Raw genomic sequence first — 18,088 nt, 5'->3', positions numbered from 1 at the left:
TTGCTGTGTAACAAATCACCCAATCGCATAATTTAAAACAAGACTCATCATTTATTACCTTTCACAGTTTCTGAGGGTTTGGAATCCAGGAACTCTAAGGTGGGAGATTCTGGCTGGAGATTTCTCATGAAGTTGCAGTCAGATGTGTGCTGGGACTGAGGTCATCTGAAGGCTTAATTGGGGCTAGAGGATCCACTTCCACTCACATGGCTGGCAAGTTGGTACTGGGAGGAAGGACCCAGTTCACCTTCACATGGGCCTCTCCACAGGACCCCTTGAGTGTCTTCATGAAATGGCTGCTGGCTTTCCCCGGAGTAAGATACCTAAGAGACCGAGATGGACCTGCAATGCCTTGTGTGACCTGGTTTTGGAATTATGCATTGTCAGTTCTCCTTTATTTCATTCTTTTTCGATGCAGAAGGGGACCACACGAGGGCATGATTACCAGGAGGTGACCATCAGTGGGGGCCTTCTTGGAGGCTGGCAACCACATTCTTTAAGGAAGCACTATGTTCTATCATGTGACTGATACTAAGTATAGGATACTTAAATACAGAATATTTTTTAAATCATATAGTCCATATAGATATTCAGCATTATTTTCTCAAAGGAGAGTTTTGTTAGGATGACTCCATTATTGTAGCTCACATATCAAGTGTTTTGGTTTTGGTTTGCTTGCAAGCAAAGTCTGAGACAAGGACTTGGGTATAGGGAGTTTATTTAGGAGGCTATCCTAGAAAGCAGGAAGGAGCGAGTGGGGAAAGTGAGGCAGGAAAGAAGGGAAAGCCAATATAAGGACCCATTATGGAGGTTGCCGTTATGGTTACTATGGACTTGATTCCTCTGGGACCTCCCAGAGAAGGCACACAATGCCTCTCAGCATTAGCTGCCTAAAGAATGGGAGGCTAGGGACATTTAAGCTCTGGCTCCCAACTCCCATTTACTGAGGGTTCCCCCTAGAAGGTAAACATCCTCTACATGTCATATCTATATTTGCATTAAGGCTGAGGTACCCCTATGGTGTTGGCGAAGGCTCAGAGATAAAATGAAATCTTGGCTTTTGCTGGAGATAGGATGCTGTCAGTACAAGGTGAGTGTGAGCTCACACAGGTGGGCCAAGGGATGTGATATGGACAACAGAGGCATTTGCTACATTAGGTTTGCAGAGGATGAAGATTAGGTGAATGTGTTAGTTCAGCTCCCCTTCAAAGCAGGTGACAATACAGGATTAGATGCACAAGGAATTTTATGAAGGATATGCCTTGAGGAAAATGGGGAAGGAGGTGGGGAGACTGGGAAAGCTATCAGACAGTGATGCAAATCTGACCCCTGGGGAGGAGAAGAAAGAAAGTTTAGGTAGAAAGAATCTTAGGTTGAGGTATGGGTCTAAGAGTTGCAGCCATACCTCAAGCCCAAATTTGGCCTCAAGCCCAAATTTCCCATCTGAAGGGTCCTGGATTTCAAAGGGATGGGCCTGCCCTTGCGTACAGCCTGTGTGAAGCAAGCGCTGTGGTAGGTTCTCCTCACCTTGGCTATCAGACAGTTATGCTCCCTGTGATCAAAGATCTCAGAGGCCCATTCTCATGGCTGCCACAGTTAGTTTTCTGCATGGATAGCAGAGGTAGTTGTTTCATTGCCATTTTTTTCTAAGTCAACTCTGGGAGAAGTAACTGAGTCACTAATACATTAGTATCAACAAATTATCCAAAATATTTTATTCTGTGACAGACAGAAGGAATCTGGGACAGCATGAGGGCATGTGGAATTTGGGTGGATAGCGAGCACTTAAGGAATGAAGTACAAATATGAAGGACTGGGGACCACACTAGGTTTAATATCCAATTGTGCTCATGGCTCACCTCTGCCTGAAATGGAACAAAAAGAATATTCAGACTCTCTGTAGTGAAATAGTGGGTGAAATGTGCTTGAAATGAGTATTGCTACTCTTCTTCAGCACCATTTCCCCCTACCTCTTGAATATTTTGAAGGAGAGTTTATTATTCTGAATTCTTTGAGAAATTATAAACATGTTGCCCAGATGGCTGGAAAATTTAAGTTAGGAAGAAGGGAAGTGGCTCCAAGATTTTTCAGAGGTCAATCCATGAGCCAACCAATCAAAATCCTTAGAGCTCAAAGAAGTAAATTTCCTGCTCTCCCTCCCCGCCCATATGATCCCCTCCCCAGCCTAATTGAATTAGAACCTCTGGAGATGGGGCCCAGGAATCTGTACTTTTATGGGCATTTCTGGTGATTTTTGTTAACACTAAAATTTGAGAACCACGAGTTCAAGACTAATTATTGTAGGATAAAAGACATAAAGGCCATAAGTAGGGGAGTTTAACTTCTAACATGTAATAAAGGTCTTCCCGTATCTTCCGGCCTGAGTTCCAGACACCGGCTGCCTCTAACTTCTACCTGTGTCCTGGATATCCTTTCTTGGATCTGTAGAGTGTGTCTCAAAGTTAACAAGTCCATAGCCAAGTTTTAAATCCCCTACCTGGCGCTCCTAAGAGGCTTCTCCACCAGCCTTCCCCACCATGGTTAGTGGCAACTCCATCCTTTCAGTTTCTCAGACCAGGTGCATTCTGCCTCCTCTCTTTCACTCTTCATATCCCTCCAACTCAATCAGTTTCAAAATATAGCCAGAATTTTCTTAACACTTCTCTCTACCTCCACTGCTTCAGCCCTGTTCTAGTTGCCTCATCTGACTTTAATTATAGCCTCCTAAGAGGTCCCTCTGCCTCTGTCTTCATAACCTGCCCTACCCTCAGCAGTCAAAGTGACCCGCTACTCAAAACTACACAATCTTTCTTTATTTTTATCTTTCTTCAAGTAGGAACCAAAGTTCTTATAGCAGGTCCAGATCAGTCAGGACTCCAGCTACCCACTGACTTCATTTACTACAACTCATTATTTCCCCCAGTCTGGCTACACTTGACTTCCTGCTCTGCTAGAACACATAAACCTACCCCAGGACCTTTGCACTGGTTGTTCTTTCTGCCTAGACCATTCTTCCCTCAGATCTCTGACTAGCTTTCTCCCTTACCTTCTTTGCTTAAATGTTTCCTTGTCAGTGAGGCCTACTATGAACACTCTATTTAAAGTTGCAACCCCTCACATTCTGGATCCCCTTTACCTGTCTTGACTCTCTTTTCAGAGCACTTAGCATATTCTAATATAGTAGATAATTTAGTTATTATGTTTATTTCCTATGTCTCTCCAACAGAAGGTAAAATCTATACACGCAGGGGATTTGTTCGTTTTGTCCCCTCTGAGATTCCCAGGATCTAGAACAGTCCCTGGCACACGAGAGACATAATTATTTGTGAAATGAGTAACTGAACTGCATGGAGAGAGTTGAGAGAAGGCACAAAATGATTCCCTACATAGAATTTGCATATTCAGATCAAAAGAGGCCTACTAGTTTAGGCCATCCACAGAAACATGCAAATCATTTTGAAATAGCTAACAATAAACTTTTATTCAGTGTGTACTATGTGCTAAGAACTATGCTAAGCATTTTTGCCAGCATTCTCTCTTAAATCATGGGAAGTAGAGGGCCAGAGAGGTTTAGGAACTTGCCCAAGGTCACACAGCTATCAAGTGGCAGAAGCTGAATTTGAACTATAGCTATGTGAGTTCGTAAACTTTGTGTTTAGCCAATACACTGCTGCTTCAGTCTTGACTTTGCTAATGATTCTTAACCTCTATCCCTGCCCCTTAAAAAGATTAGCTTAAAGTTGTGGCTCATACACTATTTGTTTTTAAAAAGGTTTCTCTTGATTATACTAATATCACATCATTGTTTGTTTAGCTAAGGGCTTCTGCTGCCACTTGTAGGACCATGTGCACTTATCCCCGTGCATTTCTGAGATTTTAGAATCTGTTTATCTGTTGGCTTTGCAAGTTCCTAAAGGCAGGTTGAAAGGCTCTTATAACGTCAAAGATTTTCCTCTTTCCTTCCACTGAACTTTAAAACTCTGTAGGGTCCTTCTGAAGACATCAGAGGCTGCCTCATAGTATTCTATTTAAGTCAAGTGAACAGAGGAGACTGCTCAACGTAAAGGGTACAGAGGATAAATACACAGTCTTTTCCTTCGCGGGCTCTGGGTGGAGCCAGGGAGAATGATGGAAAACAGGACACAGACAAGAAAGGGGACAGAGATGGCTTTTCTAGGCAGGCGATTGTAGCCAGAAGTAGAATGATTTTGCCCCACGTGAGGGGAGAGCGGTGAGATTTCTCCGGGGGAAATCGAGGTGACGTTTGAGGTGGCTTGACCAAGTGCAGGGTTAGCAGATGGAGAAAGGAAAGGAGCTCTCCTCTAGCAGTGAAGAGAGTTCAAGCGATAGGCAGGGCGCTATGTCACACGTCTGTGTGTGTGTGCGTGTGTGCATGCGTGCGTGTGTCAGGGGTGGTGGGCAGGACGGGGCAAAGGGTGGAAGGATGATTGGATTCGAATTGCAAAGAGGCGGGATGAAGTGGGGACGACTCTAGAACCCTAAAGGAAGGTTTTGAACGAGTGGATGCATGGCCTGCTTCAGACTAGAGCGTGCAGTAGTGGGGGGATGGGGCGTGGGAGTGTGCGTGGTGGGTGGACATCATGGCCCATTGTCTGATCTAATCTGCTTTTCTAGAGGAAACCTGCACAGAGCGGACTATTTCTCACTTACCTTTGTGTGCTTCTCAGTGCTCTGCTTAGAGTAGACAGTGAATACACTTTAAGTAAATGTAAGTTCATACACACACCAATTTATTATTTCTCTGCTTTTTTGGAGGTTTTCTTCTAAGTAAGGCAATAGATTAGGAATAGATTCAGGTACCAGGAGGAGGTTTCTGATCTCACAACGACTGAAGGCTGACATGTAGTTGTGGGTGACATGCTTCAGTTTCTGTATACGTTGATTTGCTCTTTGTAAGATGAAACCATTTTCTTCTTGTCCTTTTTCATGGGTTTTATCAAAATTTTGACTGCTCTGAGCATCTTCTTGGTCAGAAAAATGTACAGGACTAATAATGGGACATTTGAAAAGTGGATTAACGTTTGAAAAGTAGATTAACACAGAGATCCAAATGGTCAGTTAGTTGGCTTACAAGTGCCACTGCTTGCATAGAGGTAAAAGGTAAAACAAATTATCTTCTTGATTTCTGCATCTCTTTTAACTTTTCAGCAATAAAACAATTCATAAACTCAAATAGAAAAAAAGTATATTCTTTAAAGAGAAAGAGAAAAAAGGAAAAGGAAAAACTATGGTTTTGAGGATGGAAATAATTATGATTTTTTGTTTGACTTAACTACAATTCATTTTTAGTGGAAGTGTGAACACTTGCCTACCACCTTCGGTTGATCTTTATGGATTTATTTTCGGGTGGGGGGTGGTGAGGAAGAGAGAGAAAGAGAGAGAGAAAAAGAGACTTTCGGTCATTTAGCTACTTGTCTGAATTAGAAAGTTTATTGTGACACAGAATAAAGATCAGTGAGAAAACAATGTTATCCACCAAATGACAAAGCATAATCCATGGCCCAATTGACTTGGCTTGTCACTTAGAAGTAAACTTTAGCCTTTTTCTCCATATGCTGAAGGGTGATCTATTTTCCCATTCTTTTGGTGTCATTTTCCCAAAGCATGAACACTAATTAGCTGATGGTTATAGATGGAATTCTGTCCTATCTAGCTTCAACTCAAGAGATTCTTAACCATTTTAAACTTATTCAGAAATAAAAATCCATTGCAGTCAGCAGATAAATTACATTATATGTTTCGATTATGCTTTGTTTATATTTATTCTAGGTCCTCATTTGTCCTGGGAAAGTACTTTTTTGTATCGTTTTATGGTTTACAAAGTGTGTTTCACCCATTACCGCATGAAAATCTTACTACTCTGTAAGGGAAGGCTTTTTTATTTGATTTGACAGTTAAGAAACCTGAGCTTCTGATATTTCTTGAGATCGCTTGGCTAGCACTTGACAGAGTCATGCCTAGTATCGTTATAGTCTGTCTCCTATAACTAGGATTTGCTCCCTAGTTAAAACTGCAGTATGAAACTGCAGTAAACCCACAAATCATAGTAGGGAAATCAATTGTGTTCTAATTTCTAAGAACTTGAATCAAGCAGAGATTGAAATAAGTACAAATAAATAAAAATGAAAAGCCACTAACACTTATTAAACACTAGGTGCTAAGCATTGATGAATACATACGTTAACTCATTTCATTCTCCCAATAACCCTAAGAAATGTGTCCCTGTAGTCACTTCCATTTGTATAGTTGAAGAAAGGGCTTATAAAGGTTAAGAAAAAAAGTCGGAAGTCACATGACTGGTGAATAATGGAACTATCTGAACACAAATCTGCTAGATGCCAGAGCTAAGGGCTTAACCACTCTCCCAGCTGTCAAGGAGGGTCTATCAAAGATCGTTTTTACATGACACAGGACACAACATAGATTATGTTTATTGAGTGTTTCTTCTGTGCAGACACAGTGCCATTTGTTTTTCTTTTAAAAAATTTATTGGGTTGCCTGATGAATTTAAAAAACTTTTATTTTTATTTTTTTCTCCCCCCAGCTTTATTAAAATATAATAGGCAACTTGTTGCTCGTATTCACATTGTAAAATTCAATGAGTTTTTCAATTTCATTTGGCATACAGTAATGTATTAGTTTCAGTTGTACAGCATAGTGATTAGAGCTCAAGTGATCAACCCACTAAATCTAGTACCCCTCTTCCCCCTTACGTATTTATTACAACATTGTTGACTATTTTCCTTATGCTACATTTTATAGCTCCATGACTATTTCGTAACTATCCATTTGTATTTCTTAATCCCTTTGCCCCTTTTCACCATCCCCTCAAGCCCCCTTCTATTTAGTAGCCCTCAAAATATTCTCTGTATCTATTGGCTTATTTTTGTTTTTGTTGTTGTTTATTTTATTCTTTAGATTCTATACGTATGTGAAATCATGTGGTATTTGTCTTTCTCTATCTGACTTACTTCATTTAGCATAATACCCTCAAGGCAATATCTTTTTCCATCCTCTTCGTTTTAGTTTGTGTGTGTCTTATAATTGGAAGTGAGTCTCTTATAGGTAGCATATGTAGGGGTCTTGATTTCTTATCCTTTTAGCCACTCTATCCTTTGGTTGAAGCACTTAATTTGTTTCCATTTGAGGTACTTCTTGATAGGAATGTAGTTATTACCATTTTTGATACATTTTTTCTTTTTAAAGAAGTCCCTCCAACATTTCCTGTAATACTGGCTTGGCGTTGATAAATTCCTTTAGCTTTTTTGTCTGAGAAGCTCTTTATCTGTCCTGTGACTCTAAATGATAGCTTTGCTGGATAAAGTATTCTTGGTTGTAGATCCTGGGTTTTCTTCATTTTGAACAATTTGTGCCAAGCCCTTCTGTCTTGCATAGTTTCTTTTGAGAAATCAGCGGCCAGTCTTTTGGGTGCTCCCTCATGGGTAACTATCTGCTTTTCTCTTGCCGCTTTTAAGATTCTCTCTTTATATTTAACCTTTGGCATTTTAATGATGATGTGTCTGGGTATGGGCCTCTTTGGGTTCCTGGTTTGTGGGACTCTCTGAGCTTCCTGGGGTTGTATGTCTATTTCCTTCACCAAGTTAGGGAAGTTTTCCATCACTATTTCTTCAAATAGCTCTCCAACGCCTTGTTTTCCTTCAAGTACCCCTATGACACAGATATTTTTACATTTAATAGTGTCCCATAGGCTCTTTAAATTATTATTATAGTCTTGCCTTCTTTTCCCTTGCATTGTTATTGAGTGTCCTTGGCTTCCCCATCCTCTATATCATGGTTCAATCCTCTTCTTTATCCATTCTGTTTATTCCATCTAATATACTCTCATCTCAGATAATATGTTCTTCATTTCTGACTGGTTCCCTTTTATAATTTCCATTTCCATTTTTATGTTCTCACTGAGTTCATCTACTCTTTCCTAAGTTCATTTAGCATCTTTATAACCAATGTTTTGAACTTTGCATCTGTTAGATTGCTTGACTCCATTATGCCTGGATCTCTGTTCTATTCTCTCGTATGGTTTCTGCTTCTTTGTCTTACCATTTTGGCGGCCTTTCTGTGTACTCAGCAAAGCTCCTAAGTCTCCCGGTCTTATTAGCATGGCTTTGTGTAGTAGGTGTCCAGTGGCACAGTCCTGAGAGAGTTTCAGCTGCAGGCCAAATTTAGCCCCAGCCTGTGCCCCTCTAGAGCCATCTGTTAAGATTTAGCAAGTAATCCATAGATGCTGTGCTTATAGTTGCCTTAAGAAACCACACCAGAAACCAAAATCAGCTGCCACTAGTGAGTCTTGGTGCTGCTCAGCAAGGTGCACTTGACTGGCCGAGGACACAGCCGGATGTGGCTTGAGTGGGACTGTGAGTTTGGGGAGGCGGGGTTTCAGGTAATTCTCTGGGCAGAGCGACCTTTGTTATCTAGTTTGATGTCTCTCAGCTATGGCAGCACTGAGTACGCACACTGGGAGTGGGGAGGGCTCAACAGAGGAACAATGGATACCACCAGCATTCTGCCTGGGAGAAAGCCTTGCCTCTAGCCCTTGCTTCGACAACTCAGAGTTCTCCTGTAAGTCTCTGGTGCCCACTGGTGCTCAGAGCACGTAAGTCTGTCACTGGGAAAGTCTGCTTGCGGACATGACCCCTTTAAGAGGTATCTGCAGCTGCTGGCTTCCACAGACTCTGTCCCACTCAGCTGCTCAGGACCAGGCAACCTCACGTCCTCTCCCCATCTTACCTCCTACCGTTGCAGGGTGATTTCTTATTTCTCTCCCTAGTTGTAGGGCTTGTTCATATAGACCCCAGGTGACTTTGCTTGTTGTTAGCTCCATGTTTCCATTACCACTTTGATGTGATCATAAGAGGAGATGAACAAAGCCTCTATCATCTATGCCATTTTGACTTCTCTATACATAGTGCTATATGTTTTACATGCAATTTCTCATTTGCTCTTTACAACAAACTTGTGGAGGAAGATCAGTTACTGCTCTCATTTTACAGACAGTACAACTGAGGCACAGAGAAGTAAAGTATCTTGCCCAGGTTCACATAGCTAGTAAATGGCAGAGCTAGGATCTGAACCCACATAAGATGCCGCCAGAATCTGGGCACTTCCTATCTATCTAATGCTTCGACCCAGTCTTTTCTTGTTCTGTTTTGGTCAACAGCTGGGAAGATGTATAGTTGTTCAGGATGCTCAAGGCTCTTGGGCATGTCAAAGGAGCAACATCATGCCACCTTGGACAAGCTGATAACAAGCAAACTTTTCCTACAAGAAAAGGAAGAATTTAATAGAAACTTTCTACGAGGAAAGAGTTGTGGAGAGAGTTGTCTGAAAATATCACATTACTGGGCTCGAGAACAATAAATATGCTTCAAAGATTTTCACTGTAAGGCAAAGGTTTGGACAAGTTAAAAGTATGTTTACTCCCATGAGTCTGAAGAGAGAACAAGGTTAGGTTAAGTAGCTATTAATAACAGTTGACAATAAGAAAGGGACTGTGCTAATACTCACCACTTATTTATTTTATATTGTTATTGGTTTCAGGCACACAAAATTAGATGAATCATAATCCTTGCTTTATAACACACTGTCTGCATCAGTCCTTGTGACCAGTTTATACTAATTATTGTTTTAAATAATTCTATTTTAAAGCATATTTAAATGAGAACACTCCTGGTTCTCTGGACCCAGAGCTACAGCTTTGGCATGTGGTTTATCTGTGGAATCTTTTCCCGTAGCCTGGACATAAAACCTAGGAGGAAATGGCTTTAGAGAATCTTTCCTGAAACCCAGAAAATGGTGGCCAATGGCCCTGCCGTAAGGGAGGAAGCATCTCTCCTTTCCACCAGGGGTTAAGTAGCGGAGTCAGCCACTTGCTCGGTGAGAACACAATATTCATGATATGCTCTTCATATTCAAAGGAGATAAAACAAACAAATGGTCATTTTCCAAGGAGAATTGAGGCCATGTTTTCAGTTGCATAAGAACCTTTACAATCACCATTCCTCTGTCAATTAAAAAAAGTTGCCTTGGGAGGGCCAGTTGGGGTGAGGCCAGCAGAGCTGTATCTGCTGATAAATGTTGGGAACCTGCACCTTATCTGTGGCCTGGTTAAAAATCCTCTAACCAGGCATTTACAGGGAGAAGTTGAGATTGCTTAGGAGAAAAATCTCTTCCCAAACTGCCCACCCAGCAAAGACTTCCATACTTTTCCGTTTCTTCCTCATTACTTCTTTCTATTTCTATGGAAAACATATTTGCTCCATCTTCCCTTCTCCCAAAGTAGATTTTAATTATGGAAACAAAGTGAGACTGGGCATTTTGTGTTTCTAGTGGTTGAGGTCATTGTAAAGACTATTCCTCTATCAAGGGCATTTGGGCTAGTTTTTTTTTGTTTGTTTATTTGTCTCTAGTTTGGCAGCACATTGCAGTGGCTAAGACCATGAACTCTGCAGTCATGTTGATCAGTTTCAAGTTCCGACTCCACATACTAGCACATTTAAAAAAAAAACCTTTGCAACATATTTAACTTTGCTAAATTTTAGTTCTTGTCTATGAGATAATGGTAGCTACCTCAAAATTGTTATGAGGATTAATTCAAACATCTTTTGTAGTGCATTTAGCACAGATCCTGTTGCACAATAACTCAGTAAATCTTAGTTAATAATATTATTGTGATACATGTTTCAATATACTTGTACTTTTATTTTTCCTGGCTGGATTCAATGAAGTAGGATTTTCGAGTCCAAGTATGAGTGCCTTATACATTTTAATACATGGTGCCCGATTACTCTCTAAAAAGTTTGCACCTACTATTAGTGAATGGGAGTGGTCTTCTTCCCCAAATCTTACCAACATGGGAGATGATGAATAATTTCAATTTTGGCTAATGTTAGGGATAGAAATGGTTTCTTATCATTTACATTTGCATTTTTTTGACATCCAAAGAGGCTGAGTATCTGTACACATAGTTATTAGCTATTTTCAGATTTTTCTGAACAGCCTATGTCTGTTCATAGCCTTTGTTTATGAGATTTTACAAATATTGCTATTTTGAGTAAATATTACTAATTTATAAGAACTCTCCATGAATTAAGGATATATCTATGTTGAAAATATTTTCTCTCATTATATATTTGTCTTCCTTTTCTTTTGTGATCTTTTGCTATACTGCCATTTGCATTTCTCATATAGACTGGTGTAACCAGTTTTCCTTTATGTCTTCTGAGTATCTTATTTATTAAGCACTTTTCAGTGCCACGTAAATGAGAGAATCATGCTCTTGTTCTCATTTCATTACAGCGGTGGCTCTCAGTTTTCTGTGGGCATCAGAATCACTTGTGAAACTTGAAAACTATGTTTTTTGGGGGCTTGATTGCAGGATTTCTAAAGGTGGGCTTAGACATATGCTTATGAAAAAGGAGAGTCTCATCCTAAAAAATGAGCGCTACTTAAAAGTTGTTCATAAGCCATCCAGTCTGCTGTATTCTGTTATGGCAGCCCAAATCGACTAAGACACTGGGTGATGGGCATATTAGGATTCATTATACTGTTTTTCTTATTTTTGAACATGTTTGAAGATTTCCATAAGTACTAGCTTTAAACGAAAAACTTCTGATAGCATGCAAAGCTCATCAAGGTTGCTGTCCTATTTAAAGTTGGCTAAGCAGCAGAGGTGTTGTGTGTTAAACTGACCTGGAAGGTCAACCAGGAAGGTACATGGCCTCATCACAGTGGTGCTGAGCAATAAGGCAGGCTGCCAAAAGTAGGAACTGATCCAGAACCTGAGCAGCCTGCCGGGACTGTGCTGGATCCTTGGACCCTGAACAACAGTGTCTCTTCTCTTCCTGATTGCTTCCCAGCTTCTCTCTGAGTTCTACAGGACCCCATGGAAAGGTAGGACTGAATATTTCTGTTTCTTGGGGAGGCAAGTCAAAAATGGAAGTCAGCCTTCAAGTCTCTCTCTGGGAAGACAGCAGCAGGTGGCAGCAGTGGTAGGGTTTTTGGAGAATGGTAAATTAGGTGTTCCTATTTCTTATTATATTAGCTTATCTCTCCTTCCATTAAAAATCCTTTGTCAATAATTTTCTTACACTCAACCCAAATCTTCCAATTTCATCTCTCTCTTTTTTTATGCTCGGCATGGCACTTTCTTCCTAGTTATATTAATGTCTTTGCCTTGACTGTAATCGGCTTACTTTTACTCCTGTGATTAACACAAAACACTGCAATTGACCTCAGATGATTCACCCAGACTTTCCAGATACCTAGTCCTCACTTCTCAAAATATTGCTCAAAATGCAGCTCAGGGGAAGCCTAGGACAAACTGGTCTTCCCTTTGACAACATGTAAGGACAAAGATAACTAGGTAATTAAAAAATAAAATCGATGCAGGCAAGGATCGAAGATCCGGAAGATAAAGTTGAAAAATAGAAATCTTCCAAAATTTAGAGACATGATATAAAAAGAGATAAAAAAGATGAGAAAAGGCAGAGAAAAGATCTAAGTAGTTCACTTTCTATCCTTTCCAAGAGAATTCTCTGAAGGATGGAAAAGGAACACAGAGAAGAGACCTAACATTTTTTCAAAATAGAGAAATGACTAGAGTTTTCACATTGAAAAGACCCCATCTAGAAACACGTTGGTGAAATTTATGCCCTGCAAGAACAACGAGGATATTCAGAAAGAAAGAAATGTCAGAAAGAAAATCTGTGAGGAAACTCAAGACAAACTGGATCAGACTCCCACTGAATATTAGCAATACTGAATATTAAAAGACAGTGGAGTGGCGAGTTCCAGATTCTGAGGGAAGTGATCCAAATGTAGAAATAAATACTAGCTAGACTAAGAATAAAAATATCTTTGGACACAGTCAAGGACTCATAAATATTGTCTTCTATATACTTTTTCTAGAAAAGTAACTCAGAGCTGTCCTAGAGCAAAGCAGAAAATGAACCAATGAGAAAAACATGGGATCTAAGAAACCAACCTAAGAGGACAATGACAAGAAATCCTAAGACCATGACAGCTACTCTGTGTGCCCGGACAGCAGTGAGTCCCAGTTAGAACAAGAAGTCAGAGGGCTCCATAGAAAGTGGGTAACATTACATGAGTCATGTGATTAGGATCTAGAAGTATCATTACAGATTATCAATGAGATGGTGGCATAAGTCTCTGCTTTTTTGCAACAAGAAAAAGAATGACCACTAGATATTTTGGGAAATAAAATGAAACACTCTATAAGAAAGTCATGGTCTAAATACGAAACAAGTTAGATTTTGAACAGTTGGTGGCACATAACAAACAGTGATGGATTCTCTGAATTAAAATCTCTATTTATAATGAGTACTCGTTATAAACATTTCTCTGTGTTGAATGTGGATTTTTATTCCTGAAAGTGGTTTGCCATTTTTATAACATGTATTTCTTTACAGATCAGCTTTTCCTTAATAATTTTTTTGAAGAATCACCAGGAGAGTAAACTTACGTATAAAGTTATGAATGTTATGTTTCCTCTCTCTCTCCCTCCTTCTCTCCTTCTGTTTCTCTCTCTCAAAATAAAGATTTTTTTGTTTTTAACATAGCAATAATGTCTTTGGATTTTGATTAGATCTAAAGCTCAGTATCTGGAAACTTAAAATTATGGCTATTAAGAAACATAAACTTAAAAAAATACCCATTAACTCTAACATCAAAGCCTCATGTTTTTATAATCTATTTGAAGAGTTCCTTAGTAACCAAAAGCTCTCATTTTGAAGAAATATATATATATATATATTTTTTTTTGCAACTCCTTTAGTTTCACTTCACTTTCTTTTCTGCTAAATTCAAGTAAAATTAAATACTTAAAGAAATATTTATGACAGTTATCTCTGGGTTGCAGAGTTGGAATAATTTATTATATATGTATATGTGTGTATATATATATATATATATATATATACACATATATGATTTTTCTAATTTTTCTCTCAAGAATTTGTATTTGCCTTTAAAATAAGAAAAAACCCTATAAAATTTAAAAAGAAAAATGATTTCAACTGAAACTGCCTCTCCAGAAATTCTTTTTTTTAAAAAACATTTTATTTTATTTTAGTTTTAAGTATACAGTATATTGTTTAGACATTTATGTAGTTTATGAAACAATCCCCCTAATTACTCTATCTTCCCTCTAGCTCTACACCAAGCCATTATATTACTGCTGACTGCATTCCCTATGCTGTGCTGCTCATTCCCATGACCACCTATCAACTACTTGTACTTCTTTAGCCCTTCAACCCTTTTTCCCAGACCCCCAACCCTCCTGCCCTCTGACTGTCACCATATTGTCCTCAGTATTTGTGAGTCTGTCTTTGATTAGTTTGTTCTTTTTGTTCCTTAGATTCCACATATAAGTGAAATCATATGGTATTTGTCTTTCTCTGTCTGACTTATTCCACTCAGCATAGCAACCTCTAGGTCCATCTATGTTGTTGCAAATGGTAGGATTTCGCACTTTTTTTTTTTATAGCTGACTAATATTCCATTGTATATATGTACCATAACTTCTTTATCCAATTGTCTGTTGATGGTCATTTATGTTACTTCCATGTCTTAGCTGTCATAAATAGTGCTGCTGTGAACATAGGGATGTGTAGATCTTTACAAATGAGTATTTTGGTTTTCTTTGGATAAATACCCAGAGAGCAATTGCTGGGTAAAAAGATAGATTCATTTCTAATTTTTTGAGGAACCTCCAGACTTTTTTCCACAGTGGCTGTACCAATTTGCAATCCCACCCACAGTGTATGAAGGTTCCATTCTCTCCACATCCTCACAAACACTTGTTTTTTGATTTATTGATGATAGCCTTTCTGACAGGTACAAGGTAATATCTCATTGTGGTTTTAATTTGCATTTTCCTGATGACTAGTGACCTTGAGCATCTTTTCATATGTCTATTGGCCATCTTTTTTTCTTCTTTGGAGAAATATCTGTTCAAGTTTTCTGCCCATTTTTATTTACATTGTTTTTTTGTTTTTTGTTTTTTTGTTTTTTGTCATGGAGTCGGATGAGGTTTTTTTGTTTGTTTTGTTTTTTTATCTATTTTTGGATACTTACCCCTTATCAGATGTATCATCAGTAAATATCTTCTCACATTCAGTAGGTTGTCTTTTCCTTTTGTTGATGGTTTCTTTTGCAGTGCAAAACCTTTTTAGTTTGACATAGTCCCACTTGTTTATTTTTTCTTTTGTTTCCCTTGCACATAAGGAGATATGTCAAAAAAGAAATTACTAGTAGCAATATCAGAGAGAGTACTGCTTATGTTTTCTTACATTTTATAGTTTTGGGTCTTACATTTAAGTCTTTATTCCATTTTGAGTCTATTCTTGTATCTGGTGTACGAAGGTGGTCCAGTTTCATTTTTGGAGGGGCAGGGTGTGTATCTGTCCAATTGTCTCAACACTATTTATTGAAGAGACTGTCTTTACTCCATTGTATATTCTTGCCTCCTTTGTCATATATTAAATGAGTGTACAGATGTGGATTTATTTCTGGGTTCTCTATTCTGTTCCATTGATCAATGTATCTATTTTTATGCCAGTATTATGCTGTTTTGTTTATGGTAGACTTGTAGTATAGTTTGATATCACGTAGTGCGATACCTCCAACTGTGTTCTTCTTTCTCAAGATTGATGGGGCTATTTGGGATCTTTTATGGTTCCATATAAATTTTAGGATTATTTGTTCTAGTTCTCCGAAAAATGCCATTGGTATTTTTATAGGGATTGCTTTGAATCTATAGATTGCTTTGGGTAGTATGGCCATTTTAACAATGTCGATTCTTCCTACCCATGGGCATAGTATATGTTTCCATTTATTTGTATCTTCTTCAATTTCTTTCTTCAATGACACAATTTTCTGAGAACAGGTATTTTACCTCCTTGGTTAATTTGATTCCTATATATTTTATTGTTTTTGATGCATGTGTAAATGAGATTGTTTTCTTAATTTCTCTTTCTGACAGTTAATCATTGGTGTATAGAAATGCAAGACTCCTGAATATTAATTTTGTATTCTGCTACTTTACTGAATTCATCAATCAATTCTAACAGATTATATTTTGTGTGTGTGGAATCTTTAGAGTTCTCTCTATATAGTATCATGTCATCTGCAAATAATGACAGTTCTTACTTTTTCCTTCCCAGTCTGGATGCTTTTTATTTCTCTCTCTTGTCTGACTGCTGTAGCTAGAATTTCCAATACATCAGTGAACGGAAGTGGTGAAAGTGAGCATCCTTGTCTTGTTCCTGATCTTAAGAAACATGCTTTTAGCCTTCCCCCATTGAGTGTGATGTTAGCTGTAGATTTGTCCTATATGGCCTTTATTATGATGGGATATGTTCTTTCTATTCCCACTTTGCTGAGTTTTTATCAGAAATGATGATGGATTTTGTTGGACACTTTTTCTTCATCTATTGATATGATCATTTAATTTTTACCTTTCAATTTGTTAACGCCATGCATTACATTAATTGACTTGCAGGTATTGTACCCATCTTGCATCTCAGGAATAAATCGAACTCGATCATGGTGTATGATATTTTCACGTATTGCTAAATTTGGTTTGCTGATATTTTGTTGAGGATTTTTGCATCAATATTCACAAGGGATATTGGCCTGTAGTTTTCTTTTTTTGTAATGTCTTTGTCTGATTTTGGAATCAGGGTAATGGTGGCCTCATAGAAAGAGTTAGGAAATCTTCCCTCCTTTTGAAGTTTTTGGACAAGTTTGAGAATAATATGTATTAATTCTTTGAATGTTTGTTGAAATTTGCATATAAGCCATCTAGTCCAAGACTTTTGTTTTGGGGGAGTTTTTTGATTACCAATTCAATTTCCTTGGTAGTAATCAGTTGGTTCAGAGTTTTTGTTTCTTCTTGACTCAGTCTTGGGAGAGTGTATGTTTCTAGGAATGTATCCATTTCTTCCAGATTGTCCAATTTGTTAGCATGTACTTGCTCGTAGTATTTCGTTATGATCCTTTTTATTTCTGTGGAGTCCGTGGTTACTACTCCTCTCAGAAAGTCCTTCTTGATGCCTCCACATTCCACTAATCATTGCTTCCACACTTGCAAACTCATTTTATAAAGGAGCTCCCCTTTTTACTGATAACACATGTAGCTTTGCATGCTGAATATTTCTTCTACAAGATTTTTAGTTTCTGAAGGACCAGGCCTGGGCATCTATATCATTCCGATTCTCCTGCCTCGATCAGCACAGCTCCAGGTCGCCCTCACCAGATCCTGGAAGGTGTCTTGGACAGATGCAGAGTTATGTGGCCCTGAGCTCCTCTCTCTCCACGTACTCTTACAGACACCCTGTGTGGAGTGAGGGAGAAGAGAAGGCAGCAGGTTCAGGCCATGGTGACAGGTAACAGGAATCCACATTGCAATAGTTTCAAGTTCTCTACACTAATTATTAGACTTTTAAAGTAGCATAAAATTTAAATTAGAAGCCCAAATGCTTGCTTATTTATCAAATCTGGACAATAAACAAAATAATTAAATGTCAAAAACAGACTAAACTCAGAACTTCTTCCCATGAATAGTATTTGTGGAGACAAAGCATTTTTTGGAGAAGTGGATCAGCTAATGTAGAGGTTCGGGGAATTATCATGAGGGACTGGAAGGATAAATGGACACAAGAAACTCTTTGATAAAGATGAACTGGAACTTTAAGCAAACATAATTAGTTGGGAAGGTATTGGAGGACCTGGAACTTACGGAAGTTCTAGTGCTCTACATAATCAGGAGAATCCTAGATGATAGCAAAGCTCTACAGTTCTAACTTCCCCTTCCATTAACTTCCTTTTCCCTTATATAAATACCCCTCCATCCTGGCATGTAAGTCAGAGTGTGCACGTGGCTTGCTATGGCTGCATGCTCTGGGTTGCAATCTTCTCTTTTTCCAGAATAAATCCTTTTTGGTGATGCAACACCTAGTTGATATTATTTTTCAGTTGACATTCTCAAATGTTAGTATTATCATGAAAAAGCCTTTTATGGAAAGGAAAG

This window comes from Pteropus alecto, unplaced genomic scaffold (assembly GCF_000325575.1).
Source record: "Pteropus alecto unplaced genomic scaffold, ASM32557v1 scaffold109, whole genome shotgun sequence".
Taxonomy (NCBI): Eukaryota; Metazoa; Chordata; class Mammalia; order Chiroptera; family Pteropodidae; genus Pteropus; species Pteropus alecto.
This window is presented reverse-complemented; position numbering follows the sequence as displayed.